The sequence below is a fragment of the Petaurus breviceps genome, unplaced genomic scaffold (assembly GCF_028583685.1).
Source record: "Petaurus breviceps papuanus isolate PSGF00001 unplaced genomic scaffold, PetGlider_PUasm1.0 38, whole genome shotgun sequence".
Taxonomy (NCBI): domain Eukaryota; kingdom Metazoa; phylum Chordata; class Mammalia; order Diprotodontia; family Petauridae; genus Petaurus; species Petaurus breviceps.
In genome coordinates, this window is record NW_027186304.1 from 90099992 (window position 1) to 90117149 (window position 17158).

A 17158-nucleotide genomic window follows, 5' to 3' on the forward strand; every position below is an offset into this window, starting at 1 on the left:
CTGGCAGTGCTCAGCAGGGGTCCTAACTAAAAAAAAAAAAAAAAGGCAACCGCAACTGCCGCCAACCGCCAACTGCAGGACCGTTAGCTCGGCTTTTCACTTTCTCTCGCTTTCCGCTTTCTCTTGCTCTGCTATGTCAGCACGTCCATGGGGCATGGGAGATCTTTAAATCCCATAACCCTTACATTCGGCCCCAAGATCTTTCATGTCCCTTACTTGGCAAAAATACAGTAGGAATAACTGGTGTCAACAAAATTTCACAACAATATAACAAGAATAGCACACAATAAACACAAAAAACCATATTTTAGGGTGGGGCTTGAGCACAAGCTCCCCATCATTCCCCCCACCCTGAACAAATGGGGCCCCAAAATCTTGTGGTAAGGGGTGAAGATCTCTTCTTCTATGGCTACTTGCTGCTGAAATCGGATGTAGAGCTGTCCCTGTCCTTAGGGGTCCCATTTGAGAGGTCAGTTCTTAATATGCTTGATGCCAGGTCCAAGGGTGACACATCACAGTTGCAGACAGAGGGTGACATCCAGCTTAAGCTATCAGGCATCTACAGATGGAGGGTACCAAGCCTGTGGAAACAAATCTAACAAACAAGGTGAACAAAGAAAAAATCAAGAAGAAGCAAAGAGACAATAACCAGACTATTGTAGCCTCACTCACGGTAGAATAAATGATTTAAGGGTACAATTTTGTAATCATCTTCTCCAGAATAAACAATAGTTACAGTGTTATCCTTCCCATATGCTATAATCTCTGCAGCCTTTGGAACATCATCTGGCTTCCGTTTTACCCATACTTTAGCTCCTGATTTTATTCTATCAGTAGAACCAAATCCTTCAGTTCCTGTGACAGTTATTTTGGAAGGAGGGTCAGTTTTTACAAGTGGCATTGTTTGACAAGGAACGATAATCACTTGAACTATCCTATCATTCTTGTGAATCTGTATGGGCCCTTCACCTAAATTCTGGAATGTTACAACAATTTCTCCTTGATAATTAGAATCTATTACTCCAGCCAATACATGTATTCCTTGAGCTGCTAATCCTGATTTGGGTAAAATCTGTCCAAAGTGATTTTTAGGGATTCTTATGCATATCCCAGTGGAAATTTTTCTTACTTCTTTCCTGTCCAACCAAAAGTCCTCTAAACCATATAAATCATACCCCACCGAACCAGGTGGTCCTGGGTACGGTGCTGGGACATCTGGCCTCAAGGTCCAATACTCAATATTTGGGATCTTGTGTGTTTGTTGTTTTCTAATTAGCAGATTGGGGGTCATCATTCTGGCTAGAGGTGTACTTCCTCCCAATGGTCTATTATTCAAATTACGCAAAGCCATGAACAAATTATCCTTCCAATGTTGATATGAACTATTGGAACTTAACTTCCTCAACTGTTCTTTCAGTAATCCATTCATTCTTTCAATTAACCCAGATGCTTCTGGATAATATGGAATATGATATATCCATTCTATATTGTTTAGTATACAATACTTCTTCATTTCATTGCCTTTGAAATGTGACCCATTGTCACTTTGAATCTGCATTGGGGTTCCATAATATAGACTTATGAGATCTAGGGTTTTACAAGTGTTTTTCTGGGTTGCATTCTTATAAGGACAAGCTACTAGTACACCTGAATAGGTATCAACACAAGTACATATAAATCTGCATCCTTTATCCAGTGGTAGTGGACCAATATAATCTATTTGCCAGATTTGGGCTGGGACTTTTCCTCTTGCTATCTCTCCAGTTACTACCCGAGGAACAGTTCGCTCCTTTTCCAATTGACATATATGACATTCCTCTGCTATCTGTTTTAACAGTGAATGAGAGATACTAATACCTCGATCTTGTGCCCACTGGTGTGTGGCCTGGACCCCCAAATGGCCTGCTGTTTGGTGGACCCATTTTGCTAATACCGGATCATCAGTTGTTGTCAAAGTAGGGACAATATGTTCAGTAGCAATCTTTGCCAGTCGATCAGCATGAGCATTGTACTCATGTTCTGGTGTGGTGGGGGCCACGTGAGCATCTACATGAAAAACTGACAAGTCAGTGACCAAAGACATGTTCCAGATATCTTCCCATAATTCTTTGCCCCAGACTTGTTTACCATGAATTTCCCAATTTTCATTTTTCCACATGGGCATCCATGTAGCTAACCCATTAGCTACCGCCCATGAATCAGTGAATATATGACACTGTCCTCCTTGTTCTATTTTGATGGCTTGATATACTGCCATAAGTTCAGCATATTGGCTACTTGCACCTATCCCAGTACTTTCCAAAGTCCTTCTAGTACATGGGTTATAGGCCACTGCTTTCCAATGTCTTTTTTGCCCCAAATATTTTGCTGTCCCATCAGTAAACCATGCATGTCTCTTTTGTTCCTCAGTTAATACATCATATCCCTCATTCCATTTTACAGTGGACTGTACCAACTGTTGCTTTGGCTCAGGGGGTGTGTCATGCCTCTCAATTTCTATGTTTGCTATAGATTCATGCAGAGCAGAGACTCCGCTTTTGCCTGTTTTCCCTCTATTTTGAATATACCACTTCCATTTGATTATACTAGCCTCTTGGGCATGTCCAATTCTGTGAGAAGCTGGGGTACTCATTACCCAGGTCATAATTGGGATTCCAGGTCTTAATATCACTTCATGGCCCACAGTCAGTTGTTCAGTCTCCACCAAAGCCCAATATGCAGCTAACAACTGCTTTTCAAAAGGTGTATACTGGACTCCAGATGAAGGGAGTTTCCTACACCAAAATCCCAAAGGTACATTTCGGCTTTGTTGTTTTTGCCATAAGCTCCAGTTTGCATAATCATCTTGTACAGTCACTTGCAATTGCACTGGACCATTTTGCATGGGCCACAAATCTAGGGCCAATTGTATGGCAGCCTTGGCTTCTTCAAAAGCTTTACTCTGCTCAAGTCCCCAATCGAATTCATATTTCTTCCGTGTGACTCTATATAAAGGTTTTAAAATCTGTCCCAAATGTGGAATGTGGTGCCTCCAGTATCCAAACAATCCTATGAACTTTTGGGCCTCCTTCTTATTGGTAGGGGTAGGAAAATCCTGAATCTTTTGTCGGGCTTGAGGAAGAATCTCCCGTAGCCCCTTGTTCCATTGTATACCCAAAAACTTCACATTCTGAGCTGGTCCTTGAATCTTTGCAGGGTTAATTTCCCACCCTTTACTTTTCATATGCTCAATTAGAAGGGTCAAACTCCTTTCCACTACTTTCGCATCTTTTCCCTGTATCATGATATCATCAATGTAGTGGGTAAGCTGTACACCAGGTAGCTTTAATTCATCCAACTGTTCAGCCACAATCCTGTGACAAATAGTGGGGCTATGTATGTACCCTTGTGGCAAGCGGGTGAAAGTATATTGTCTACCCTGCCAAGTGAAGGCGAAGTGGTCCCCTTGTTTAGAGTCTATTGGGATAGTGAAGAAGGCATTTGCCAAGTCAATAACTGCATACCAAGTCCCATCATATTTCTGGATCCTTTCTATTAAGGTGATGGTATCTGGAACAGCAGCATACAAAGAAGGAGTCACCTTATTCAACTGTCTATAATCCACAGTCATTCTCCACGTCCCATCTGATTTTCTTACTGGCCAGACAGGATTATTCCATCTTGTGGTTGTAGGGACTAACACTCCTGCTTCAACATATTCCTTTATAGTAGTGGCAATTTCATCTTGCCCACCTGGCACACGATACTGTTTTAAAGTAATTACTTCAGAAGGTTCAGGTAAAGTGATTGGGTCCATTTTTAGTTTTCCTACTAAAACTGTATTAATTCCTATCTTCCTCACAGCAAATTGGTATCTTCCTTCAGGTAAATTCAGAGTCATGCCTCTCAATACATCTATTCCAATGATGTATTCAGGAATGGGTACAACAACCACAGCATATTCCTTCTTAGGTAACTGCCCAATTTTCATTGTTATTTTAACCTGTCTGGCTGATATTTCAGCGTCTCCTAGACCTGTGATGGTAATAGGAGTTCCATGTTTAAAGTTATCAGGGTTTCCATAGATAAGTGTGGCCTCAGCCCCAGTATCAATCAGTGCCCTAGTCACAGTAGTTGATCCATTCTCCCAATATATTGTTAAACCAATATGGGGTCTGCAATCTCTTCTGCATATTTCTTTTATCTGGGCTGGGGCTTGGCCTATCTCCTATTCCCCCTGAAGGTGGGGCAAACTTGGATACAAAGATTCAGATTCAGAAATACCTGCGGGAGTGGTTCCTGCTTCCCTGTTCATTCTAATGCTAAGTACCTTTTCTTGGTACAGCTTATGCAGCTCTTCAGTTGGAATACCATCTATTCTTCTAAAGTCCACCCCAGCTCTTAATAGAGCAGTAAACAGTTCCCTTCTTGTGGGTCTATTTTGTCTCTGAATCCTCTGGCTGTTTACTCTTCTCTCTTGAGGCAATTTGTCTTTTTCCCATTCCCCTAAATAACTTAATTGTGAAATCTTATCCAGCACCTCTGAAAGAGGGTGCCCTATTTCTCCAATTAAAAGAGTCAGAATTAGGTGCTTATATGCAGGAGGAGCCGTCTTCACTATGATATTTCTATGAGGAACTCCTAGGGGGGTATCATAATATGCATTTGCATCTCCAATCAGGATAGCAGTTTTCATTACCTCCTCCTTTAGTTTTCTCATACAGTCTCTAAGTGAATACCAGGGTCTGTCTCCCCTAGGCCACATAGATTCAGTCGGATATTGCTTTTTGCATCCTTCGGCAGCTAAAGCTAGGAGATTAGTTTTGTTATTTCCTCCTTGCATATGGTGATCCCCAAAAGCCTGGTGTACAAAAGGATTCTGACTGATACTTATGAATTTTAAACAGTCCTCATTGTCCAGTGTTATTCCTCCTGCACCTTCATCAGTGATTCTTACTATCCAAGACACTAAAGACTCCCCCATTCTTTGGGTAAATCTACTCAATATATCAGTGATCTCCTATTGAGTGAAATCCTCAATTATCTCCCTGGACTCTGTTTTGCCTCGGTGGTTCTCCTGCCTTCTTCTTCATATGGGGAGAGCTTCTACATTAGGAGACTCCTCATCTAACCTTGTTCCATTCTCCTCACAACACATTCTCCTGGAAGCTGTCAGGGCAACTCTGCCCAGCCTGTACAAAAGCTGCATGCACATTCCTTCTGCTAGTTTTTTGCTTCCTTTTAGCTACATGAACAGTAGCTTGCTCCTGGACCACATGAGTCCCTCCAGTTTGCTCTTCTGAGAGCTGTGACACAGAAGAATCCTCAGGCAAACCAGCTGACTCCCTCGCCATCCGAGCTCTTTCCTTCAGCAGCTTATCCCTACTTTTACACATAAGGCGATAACTTGTTAGCAGCACCCAGCCTCTCCTGCACACTCCTGCCAGTTCTTTGCCTGGTTCTATGGGTATTGCTTTCAAACATCTTTCCAAATCTCCAGGTTCTCCCTCTTTTAGCCTTGGTTCCCAGTTTTCACAGGGCCCTGTGCTTTTAGCCCATTCTCTGGCTAGAGAGGAATAAGGCAAATCCTCCCATCCTGGAATAGCCATTTCTCCCTCTAAAGCCCCACTGCTTCCAAATAGAGGCCTGACATTTTGTGATCCCATCCTCGTCCCCAAATGTATCAGCAATGCCATATTCACAATGCCTATAGAGATTACAAATATGCTGATATAATTATCCATCACAAAATATGTCAGGTTTGCCATTTGGGGAAATAAACTAGAAAATTTATTAAGATACCAAAAGACTGAGTCCCAAAACCAGAAAGTGAAAGCCATCAGAGTAGTTATGACATTGGCACAGGTAGATAAAGTAGAAAGCACCCACATTCTCAAGCCTTTAAAACAGAACAGGCTACCTCAGGTAAAGGTCCTCCTCTCCCCACTCACAGCAACCACCCAGCGCGCTCCCAGCAGCTCCGGCCCCTGGCAGTGCTCAGCAGGGGTCCTAACTAAAAAAAAAAAAAAAAGGCAACCGCAACTGCCGCCAACCGCCAACTGCAGGACCGTTAGCTCGGCTTTTCACTTTCTCTCACTTTCCGCTTTCTCTTGCTCTGCTATGTCAGCACGTCCATGGGGCATGGGAGATCTTTAAATCCCATAACCCTTACACCCCCCAGAATGTTTGGATCAGTTCACAATTCCACCAACAATGCATTAGTGCCTCAGTTTTACCATATTCCCTCCACCATTAACCATTTTCCTTTTTTGTCATATCAGCCAATCTGATAGTACCTCATATTGGTTTTAATGTGCATTTTTTTAATCAATAATGATATAGAGTATTTTTTCATATGGTTATAGATAACTTTGATTTCTTTGTCTGAAAACTGCTTGTCCATATCTTGTGACCATTTATCAATTGGGGAATAACTTATATTCTTATAAATTTTACTCAGCTCTCTTTATCTTTGAGAAATGAGGCCTTTATCAGAGATACTTTTTGTAATTTCCCCCCATCCCCATGCCTGTTTTTCTGCTTTCCTTCTAGTTTTGGTTGTGTTGATTTTTATGATACACCTTTTAATTTAATCTGAATTTCCTAATTTCTGAGGTGTAAATGCTTATGATGGAAAATTTAAGTTGGCTTTTGTGAGTCAATATAAGTTGCCTCCAGCACATCATTAAAATTGAGGGAAAGTCAGAGTGCATTATATTCATTGTGTACCTTCCATTGCTTTCATATTTTAGTAATATTTGTGTGCCATAAGGTTGAACCTGTTCTTTGATTCCTTTTGAAGTGGCAAAGTTCACTAGTGGGGCAGACTATAGATGTGCAAAAGGTTCAAACCTATGAACCTTATTTGTGTTTAGTTCACTATTTTTATCTATGAATCTTTCTGCTAGTACCCATTGTACTCTCCTATCCCCTGACCTTTTCTCATTTCGCATTATTCTCATCCACTTCATCTTATAAATCTGCTTTAGATGATCCACCTAACTTGGTTGATAATTTCACTTGGTTCTTTTAATATCTTGAAGGATACCAATGTAATGCCTTGCCTGCCAACTTTCAATTCCCTTTTTTGATACATTCTCTCTCCATCCCTACCCCTGGATCTACCTCTGACTTCCTGGGCTTTACTACCATGCCTCAGGGCCATTCTCACCCTGAAACTTCCCTCAGCCCCAATGACCTTTTGAATCAAGAATATCCTCCTACCATGCTGATCCCTTTCATTTGCTGGTGAGTACCTCTTGGGACCTCCATTTTTGAAAAAGCCCTAAGCTAGTCAGCCTTCTCTCCCCTCCTGATTCTGCTTCCTACTTTCTATACTTGCACATCTTACCCTTGCCTTGTAATCTCCCTTACATGACCCTGCTTTTAAGATCATTTTTGTGTGTTGACTTCCCCAATAGAATGTAAGCTCCTTGAGAGCAGAGAATGTCTTTCTTCTTTCTTATATTTGTATCTTCAATAGCACCTGCACATAATAGATTCTTGTTGCCTTTCCTTCCTATAGGACTGACCGACATTCTTTTCTAGTTGTGGTAACCTTTTATGCCACTTCTCAAGGGCAAGTAGCCATTATTAGTATGTTAACTAATTGTTAACATTCACCATACCTTCCTATTTTTATTTTAATTCTTCTGACATTCTGGTATTCCATGATTCATAGACAAATATCACTGAGAAAATATTGGTGGTACATTGCAGGAGTGAGCACTTCAGGATTGTTGAAAGTGCATTTTACCAAAATAAATGAATGCAATTATATTTCTTTCTCTTACTTAGTTCTGGGCTTAGCTTATTGTCCATCTACTCCAATCAATCACCTTGTTTTCTAGTTATCATTTAATCACTAAGGACATATAACTTAATATTTTCACATTTAATAGAATAGTTCTATAAGTATGTTCCTAGTAATGATGGGATTTGATTCTACCAGTGAATATATATTTTATCAGTTAAGCAAATATTTAGATCTCAGTCAAAATATGAAATATAAACTTACACATGGATACATATAATGTAAATATAAGGAATATAAATCAGGCTTAAGGAATTTATCAGTACTTGAGACACAGCCTTACTACCATATTCCTTCAGTTAACTCCCCCAAAATATTACTTTCAGTGAAATGGTGTTATATGAGCAGGTGGTTCCATGACACTAACTTCCATACATCAACTGCTTAGTGATATTACCTATGTGGATATCACCTTCATATTTTGAAACCCATTTATACCTTCTCAACTTAGGCTATTATTGTCCATATTCTTCCACAGTGGATTCATTCAACATTTGAGAAAAATCCTTCTATAACTTTTCAAAAAATGTATTTTGGATAATTATATAGCTCTTGTGTAGCCCATATATTACCTCTCCATGTTAAAAGAGTGGGAATGATTGAGGAAGAGTATCAATAAATGGTATGCTGGTTTCCACAGTTTTAACTCACAACTACAACTTCATTTTTCCTATATCTATAGTCCTTCATTGTCCTCAGTACTATGATTCAAAAGATTCCTCCACAGAAGACAACCTCAATGATTTGCTTCCCCTTCACTGAGTTTCTGTAGTAATCATCTTCAGATTTTCCAGATTTTTTTCTAGCTGTCAGAGGACTCTCTACTAATCTTAATATTATAGATCAAAGGAGCTAAGATAGAGTTTTAGAGTAAATTATATACTGCTATTGCACATTGACTTTGGTTGGGCCAATTTTATGTGAAGTATGCTTATAACTGATTCAAAGCTATCTATATTCTTTTGTTGTTGTTGGACTTTTTTTTTTTTGCTTTTTGGAGGGTGAAGGCAGGGCAATTGGGCTTAAGTGACTTGCCCAAGGGCGTACAGCTAGCAAGTGTTAAGTGTCTGAGGCCAAATTTGAACTCAGGTCCTCCTGAGTAGGGCCAGTGCTGTATTCACTGTGCCACCTAGCTTCCCCCCCATCTATATTCTTAAGAAGATAATAGTAACATATCTGAATATAACATTTTTAGTTCATATCTGACCTTTTCCCTATTTGGTTGAATAATATTGAATAATACTTGAATAGAATTGTTTGGTTAGTAGACAAATCATTCGTCTTTCCATGTCTGTAAAATTCTCTTAATGCATGGTAATACTACTTTATACATTTTTTTGAAAGGAGGGTCTACAAATACTATACAAACTTTATGTAACCTAAGAATAATAATTTTATCTATGGTGATTCTAATTTTCTTACTATAAAATGGGATTGTGCTATTTATTACCATCTACTGAATCAAAAAGTCTTGAAACCAAAATATTCTTCTGAAAAGCACCAGATAGTATTCCTTGTCAATGCTTTAGGTTTAATTTAACAAACTTCTAGAATGCTTTGGTGTTGAACAGAGCCTTGCTTTGGTTTGGACATTCACTGCTTCCTCCAGGAAAAATCAACCAGCTCAGCAAACTGAGTAATTGGTATCATTATCATCCTTGTCACCAAAAAAAAAAAAAAAAAAAAAAAAAAGGAAAGTTAAATGGGATGGGACCTTTATCTTCAATTGTTTCTTAGAAGTACTTTCTTGATGTTTCAGCCCCAAGGCTTATATCAAAGTTGTTTCCTTCAATGCTGAAACTTCAAGCTTCCAATTCACAAGTACTGAAACCCCAAGCATCAAAGCAGACTTGCTCTGTGATCCCTAGCTAAGCACTTGCTTTCTTGAAATGATGCTCAGTGTTCTGATTCTGAATCAAGATCTAAAGTTGCTGTTATGAGGAGATAAATTAGATAACCAGGAGATTAAACCTTTTGGCTTCCACAGAGATCTCTATGTGCTTGGACACTTGCCACGGTTTTGTCACTGTTCTGTCCTTATTTGCCTGACATGACATTTCAATGGAATGTATTTTTGGATTGTTACTTCATAAGTCACCTAATTGTTTTCTTCTTGTTTTGGTGTAGCTGCTAATAGAGCATCCCTTGATAGATTCTTCATTTATATTCTTTAAGTACACATCTAATCAACAGATGATGATAAGAGGCCTAATTCACTAGTTTTGTTCTTTATAATAGATATGAGTTCTTGGATATGCCTTCTCATTACCAGGAAGAAGCATGTTTTTGAGTTGTGTTGCAATGGTTAGAAAAGATATTCCTGGGGCGGCCAGGTGGCTCAGCGAGTAAGAGCACCAGCTCCAGGGTTGGGATGACCTGGATCAAATCTGGGCTCAGATACTCAGCACCACACCCAGAAATAACTGGCCGTGTAACCTTGAGCAAGTTACTTAACCCCAATTGCTTAATAAAAATAAAATAAAATAAAAAAAAGAAAAGATATTCCTTTTCAGTCTTAGGCAAATCACTTCTCTGGAACTTTAGCAATTCACTTCTCTAGACCTCAGTTTCCTTATCTGTAAAATGAGGGGATTAGAATATCTCTAAGGTTACTTCTACATCTAAACCTATAGTCCTATGTCTTGTCACTGCCTACTTCCTAGTAAATTATATTGTTTATTTCTCTCTTTAGTTGGCCCCTTCCTAGAAACACAATTGTCTCTCAATAGACCTGCCCTCTAAGTAAGACTATCCCCGAATTCCACTTTTGCACTACATTGCCCATCTATTTGTTCTACAGCTATCACTTTCTATTTGTAAAGAGTTTTGCTGGATGCCATGGGACCAGGACAGGGTGAGGCACCAAGATGTACAAAACATGGTTCATGCCCTCAAGGAACTTGAAACTATTTGTTCTTTTCCAGTTGTTTTTTGAAATCTTCACTGTCTACCTTAAGGATGTCCTTCTCTGGATTTAGCTAGTCAGCCAACAAATATTCATGTGCCAGGTGCTATGTTAAATTCTGGGGACACAAAGAAAGTCAGCTAGTCAACAATCATTTATTAAGACCTTCTTCATTAGGTGATATGCTAAGTTCTGGGAATATAAATGCAAGAAAAAGGAAAGACAGTCCCTGTCCTGAAGGAGTTTACATTCTAAAGGGAAAGATAACACCTAAAAAGTAACTGAAGAGGGGGGCAGAGCCAAGATGCTGGAGTAACAGCAGGAACTTGGTTGAGCTCTTGCTCCAACCACCTCCAATACCTGTAAAAAAATGACTCTAAACAAATTTTAGTGCTACAGAACCCATGAAGTGACATAGAGAAACAAATCTCTTGCTAAAGGCAGACTGACAGGCCAATAGGAAGGGTCTATCACACAGGGCTGGGAGAGGAGCGCAGTCACGCATGGGCTGCACAGGCACAGAGGGGTTGCAACAGACTTCAATGGACTGAATCACTGGCAGCTGTGGTGGTTTCCAAACTTCTCAACCCATAAATGCTGGAGACAAAGTAAAAGGTCTGTTGATCCTGGGTGAGAGAAGTGCATGGTCTGCCCCTGTCCCCAAGGTGGTAGAGGTGGCAGTGTCTGCAACTGCTGCTGGCAGAGGCTGTCTCCTGACATCTTGGCCCACAGATCATGCAGGAACCAAGAAACTGTTGAGAGGGTAATTTCAGGACTCTCTTTGCCGGTGCTGAGGCAGGATGCTCTTGCTTTGCCCTTCTTGGTTCTGGGTTGCAGGCTTGGGTGGCAGTCATGGGGTTAGAAGGAGCACTCGCATGGCAGGGCTTGTTGAAGTTGTGGAGAGGCAGTTCTTCTCACAGTTCTGTGGCAGGTGCCTAGAAGAAACTCTGACAACAACAACACAAAACCCCACAAATTTTGGACACACAACTCTCCACTCTGGAAGCAGAGTTCTACCATGGCAAAGAGCTCAAAAGTCAAGTAATTAGCTGGCAAGATGTGCAAATAGAGGAAGTGAAATCAAACTATACAACCGTTTTTTGGTGACAAAGATGAACAAAACATAGAACCAGAAGAAGACAACAAAGTCAAAACTCCTGCATCAGAAGCCTCCAAAAAAATATGGAATAATCACAGGCAATAGAGGAGGTCAGGAAGGATTCTGAAAATCAAGAGAAGTAAAGGAAAATTTGGGAAGAGAAATGAGAATAATGCAAGAAAATCATGAAAAACAAGTCAACAACCTGCTAAAGGAGACCAAAAAAAAATTCTGAAGAAAATTATACCTTTAAAAATAGACAAAGTCAAATGGCAAAATGGGTCCAAAAAGTCAATGAGAAGAAGAATGCCTTAAAAAGCAGAACTGGCCAGATAGAAAAGGAGTTTCAAAAGCTCACTGAAGAAAATAATTCCTTCAAACTTATATCGGAGCAAATGGAATCTAATGACTTTATAAGAAATCAATATACTATTAAACAGATCCAAACAAATGAAAAAAATAGAAAGCAGTGTAAAATATCTCATTGGAAAAACCACTGTCCTGGAAAATAGATCCAGGAGAGAAAATTTAAAAATGATTGGACTACCTGAAAGCCATGATCAAAAAAAGAGCCTTTCAAGAAATTCTCAAGGAAAACTGCCCTGATATTCTAGAATCAGAGGTCAAAATAGAAATTGAAAGAATTAACTGATCACCTCTTGAAAAAGATCCTAAAAAGAAAACTCCTAGGAATATTATAACAAAATTCCAGAGTTCCCAAGTCAAGGAGAAAATATTGCAAGCAGTCGGAAGAAACAATTTGAGTATTGTGGAAATATAATCAAGATAGCACAAGATCTAGTAGCATCTACATTATGGGATCAAAGAGTTTGGAAAATGGTATTCTGGAGGTCAGAGAAGCTGGGATTAAAACCAAGAATCACACAACAAAACTGAGTATGATGCTTCAGGGGAAAATATGGACATTCAATGAAACAGAGGACTTTCAATCATTCTTGATGAAAAGACCAGAGGTGAACAGAAAATGTGACTTTCAGATACAAGAATCAAGAGAAGCATGAAAAGGTGAACAGGAAAGAGAAATCATAAGGAACTTATTAAAGTTGTACTATTTAAATTCCTACAAGTAAAGATGATATTTGTAACTCATGATACTTTTCTCAGTATGAGAATGGTTGAAGGGAACACACACACACACAAGTATATATACATTTATATGTGTGTGTATGTGTGTGTGTACATGTATACACAGACAGAGAGCACAGGGGAAGTTGAGTATGAAGGGATGATATCTAAAAAATAAAATTAAGAGGTGCGAGAGGAATATATTGGGAGAAGCAGAATGGGAGAGATAGAATAGGGTATTAACTCACATAAATTAACTTACATAAAAGAGGCAAAAGAAAGCTGTTACAATGGAGGGGAAAAGATAAGAGAAAGAAATAGGAAAAATAAAAAAAAATTAAAAAATTAAAAAAAAGGAAAATAAGAGAAAGAAGGTGAAAGGGAGTGGGACAACCTTACTCTCATTGAATTTGGCTTAAGGAGGGAATAATATACACACTCAATAGGGTATCTTACCCTATAGGAAAGTAGAGGGAGGGTGATAAGAGGGGGGATGATAGAAGGGAGGGCAGATTGGGGAAGAGAGTAGTTAGAAGCAACCTTTTTTGAAAAGGTACAGAGTCAAAGGAGCAATTAGAATCAAAGGAGCGGTGGGAAAGAATGGAGGGAAATATAATTATTTTTTCACAATATGACTACTATGGAAATGTTTTGCATAACTACACAGGTATAACCTATATTGAATTTCTTATCTTCCCAGTTGGGGTGAGTGAGGAGGGGAGAAGGGAGAGAATCTGGAACTTAAAAGTTTTAAAAACAAATGTTAAAAAATTGTTTTTACATGCCACCAGGAAATTAGATATACAGGCAGTAGAGTCTAGAAATCCATCTTGCCCTACAAGAAAGTAAGGTGGGAAAGGGGGGGATATAAGAAAGGGCAGATTGGGGGAAAGGATATTTGGTATGCTTGCCATCTTGGAGTGCGGGGTTAGGGGGGAGATGGAGAGAAAATTTGTAGCTCAAAATCTTGTGGAACTGAATGTTGAAAACTAAAATAAATAAATACACTTTTGAAATTAAAAAAAAACTGAAGAGGGGTGGAGGGATGATGGGGAAGTGCAGAGAAGCATAGTCTAGTGGGAAAGTAGGAAGCAAATATAATCCCTTAAGGACCTATGTTCCAATGGGGGAGACAATATGCAGACAACTGTGTCCAGTTAAGATATATAAAGTGTAAATTGGAGATAGGTTCATAGAGAAGATACTGGAGGGTGGGATGGATATGAAATGGGGACCAAAGGAAAAGGCCTTTTGCAGGTAAAATTTAATCTGAGTCTTGAATGAAGCCAGGATAGCAAAGAGGGAGAGGTGCTGAGGACAAGTATTCTAGGCTATGCCCAGAGTAAGAAGTGGAGTAACTCCTGGGGTAATTACTGCTGGAGATCATCTCCTAGGAGGCTACTCAAAAGAATCAATTTCATAGAGTTCTCAGAAACTCCTCTAAAGATTAAAAAATTTTTTTTCTTAATAATATTTTCCCCAATTATATGTCGACGATTTTTAGCATTAATGTTTATAATACTTTGAGTTCCAAATTTTTCTCCTTCCCTTCTTCCCCTATTCTCTTCCTAAAATGGTAGGCAATTTGATGTAGGTTATACATGTACAATCGTGTAAAATTCAAATCTAGCCTCAGCTACTGACTAGCTATGGAACTCTGGGCTTGTCTCTTAGCTATGGCTGTCCTTTCCTCATTTATAACCTGAGAATAATAATAGAATCTATCTCTTGTTGTTGTGAGAAAAAAAATGAGATAGTAGTAAAGTACTTTGCAAACACTAAGTGCTATATATATGCCAGCTATTTATTATTATTTTTATTCCCACCACTGCTATGAAATATTCTGCATTTCTCTGACCTCTCATAGCCCTTTGATTCTACCTATGCTTTTGAGGCAGCCAGATGATTCAGTGCATAGAGTGCTGGGCTTCTAGTCAAGAAGACCTGAGTTCACATCTGGCTTCAGACACTTACTAGCTTTGTGATCCTGGGCAAGTCACTTAACCTCTGTTTGTCTCTGGAGAAGGAAATAGCAAGCCACTCTAGTATCCTTGCCAAGAAAACTCCATGGATGGTATTGACATGATATGGTCGACAAGGTCAGAAAAAATTGGGGACAAATGAACAAATAAAAAAAAAACGTGATCAGCTAGGTAATGCAGTGGATAGAGTGCCAGGCCATGAGTCAGCAAGACCCGAGCTCAAATGTGGCCTCAGAAATTAACTAGCTGTGTGACCTTGGACAAGTCACTTAACCTCTTTGCTTTAGTTTTCTTGACAAAATGAGCCGGAGAAGGAAATGACAAACTATTCAAGTATATTTGTCAAGAAAACTTCAAATGGGGGCTGCTAGGTGGCGCAGTGAGTAAAAGCGCAGGCCCTGGAGTCAGGAGGACCAGAGTTTGGTTCTGGCCTCAGACACTTAACACCCACACAAAAAAACTAGCTGTGTAACCTTGGGCAAATTACTTAGCCCCAGTTGCCCTCCAAAAAAGGCAAAAGAAAAAAGAAAAAAAAACCCTCCAAATGGAGTCATGAAGAGTTGGACAAGACTAAAATAATGAACAACAGCTTTTTTTTTTTTTGGCATTTATTGTAATATCATTTGTTTTGTGAGTTCCTTGAAGTCAAAATCTATTTTTCATTTTTGTCTTTGTATCCCAATACTTAGCAGAATCTTGCACACAATAGGTGACTAATAATTGATTAATATTTAATAATTATTTACATTTGTATTATATATCTCTATTTGGCTGTAAGCTCAGGAGGGCAGAGATTGGGTCCTGTTTTATCTTCGCCCATTATTGTGCATTAAATAGAATAGACATTGAAAAGGTATTTATATGTGCTTGATCATGTTAATGTGCCATGTTTCATAGTGGGGACTTTTATTTGCTCTGTACCATATTTAGCATGTTACCATGTATATGAAGTCCCCCAGTAAATACCGCTTGATGGTGATGGTGCTACCATGCACCCCAGATACATAGAATGTTTTCCTTACAAAGTCCCTGCAACATAGGTTATGAGAATATTCATCTTCCTTTTATAGATAATATGGAAAGGAGCTGATGATTAGGGGTTCTCTGATCGATTGAGTTATTCTACATTCACTTGATAGAATTATAGAATTCAAGGGAGAGGTAACTAATTGTAGCAGCAAGCACCCTAGCATACCCAGGATGGCTGCTAGCATAGATTCTTTGATCTTTCTAAAGGAAAACAACTTAAAATGAGTTAACAATCTTACTTTAATCAAATATATGCCATTTATCTAGTTCAGGGGAAAAAATCAGCATCCTGAACCTCAGAGAATATAAACAGAAGTTACAAGCAGACAAAAATATAGACAAAATAACACAATTCAGCAGACCAACAGACTATCATACATACAATTAGTTACCAGAGAGAGAAGCACCAACATCTGAGTTTTCAAAACCTAGGGTGGGGTGGGGGGAGGGGGAGAAGTGGGGGTAAGAGGGGAGTTGGTTTGGGGTGGGGCTCAATGGCTGCCCAGAATCTCATCTGGCCAAATTGCACAACTCTTCCCAAAGTGAACCTCAAAGCAAAACTTTGTCTCAGAGGTATATATAGCCTTCTCCAGGATCAGAAAACATCACAACCCTGGTGACCCACTTGACTACAAAGTAACAAAAGTTGTACCTTCCTGATAAACAAGCCTCCCACCACAGGCTCCATGTGACCCCATGCAGCCTATTAGGGGACAGAGTTTATTTTCAAATCAGGAAAGGTCCTCAAGTTCACCTAAGCCTATTAAGGGGCAGGGAAGATCTTCAAATTTCCATGACCATTACATTAATCCAATAAAATATCAGGGCATGCTACTTTCAGACTTTGCTTGGTCACATTTGCCTTATGTATGGGTGTGGCACTGGCAGACCTTGAATACTATATCTACATGTGAAAGGGTCAGGACCCTGCATGGAAATTTGATTATGGCTAGGCTTGGCTTATTCACATACTCTTTGTACCACCTGCTCACTGAGCTGGGAGAATGGGAGAGACTGAGAGTTTAAAAGTAGAAGGTTGAGCCTTGTTAAAAAATAAGCTGTGGAGAGAGTTGACAAACCATCTGTTAGGAGCACTTTTTCGCAGAGTACAGCTGTAGGGAGAGGATTTCTCTTTCCACCATTAATCCTTCCTTCCTTCCTTCCTTCCTTCCTTCCTTCCTTCCTTCCTTCCTTCCTTCCTTCCTTCCTTCCTTCCTTCCTTCCTTCCTTCCTCCCTTCCTCCCTCCCTCCCTCCCTCCCTTCCT